This window comes from Silene latifolia, chromosome 9, assembly GCF_048544455.1.
Source record: "Silene latifolia isolate original U9 population chromosome 9, ASM4854445v1, whole genome shotgun sequence".
Lineage (NCBI taxonomy): Eukaryota > Viridiplantae > Streptophyta > Magnoliopsida > Caryophyllales > Caryophyllaceae > Silene > Silene latifolia.
In genome coordinates, this window is record NC_133534.1 from 134,015,656 (window position 1) to 134,016,548 (window position 893).

Consider the following 893-nt stretch of genomic DNA (forward strand, 5'->3'; position numbering starts at 1 on the left):
AGTGTCACAACAGCAGTCATGTCTTCACTTTGCTTTCGTGACTTACCACGTGAACTTCCAAACTCAGCTTTATGGACTGCCATCTCCTCAATGGTGTTCCAACCTTTACTTTGACCGGTATTATTTGAAACCTGCCATTAGCAGCTGCATCCAAGATGACCTTGTAATCATCATATAAAGTATTGTAAAATAGATTGCAAAGATACCATTGCTGGAAACCATGATGAGGGACAGCTCGGACCAAACTTTTGAAACGTCCCCATGCTTCACAAAAATCTTCGTCGGCTCCTTGCTGAAAACTCGTGATTTTACTCTTCAAGGCATCAGTCTTCGAAAGCGGGAAGTACTTCTTATAGAAGGCTAGTGCTAAAGATGTCCAATCAGTGACTCCAGCTGCTACTCTATCGAGGTAGCGATACCAATCTCGCGCCGAATCCTTCAAGGAGTATAAGAACATGAACCCCTTTACTTCATCTTGAGTTACCCCCTCCGGTATAGGTATTGAACAGCAATAGTCCGTGAAAATTTCCATATGTTTCAAGGGGTCTTCATCTGGGAGACCCGCGAACTGATTCCGTTCCACTAAATCAATATAAGAGGAACGAAACTCGAATTTACCGGTAGAAGGGGTAGGTAACTGTTGCCCCTTAGGAAGGTGGTGCTCCTTTGGCTGGAAATTATCATATATCGTAGCCATAACTTCCAAAATGAGAGTACTCAAGTCTTCCTCTCAAAAACCTGTCTTCTAACTGTGCAAAAGCAAAACTAGAAGCAAAGGTAAGCAACGGCCTCAAGGAACAAAAGTTCCTTGAGACAAGAAAAATAAACTAAAATAAAGCAAACAGAATTACACCGCCTCCCCGGCAACGGCGCCAAAATTTGATACCGTCGTT

The 893-nt window shown here is 43.0% G+C and overlaps 1 non-coding gene across 1 annotated transcript; it reads left to right on the forward strand.

The window, feature by feature from the left end:
* Positions 1 to 215: 215 nt before the first annotated feature.
* On the forward strand, positions 216 to 324 carry LOC141603716 (small nucleolar RNA R71). Its single transcript, XR_012525574.1, has one exon. It is a non-coding gene; the product is annotated as a small nucleolar RNA R71 (small nucleolar RNA).
* The last annotated feature ends 569 nt before the right edge of the window (positions 325 to 893 follow it).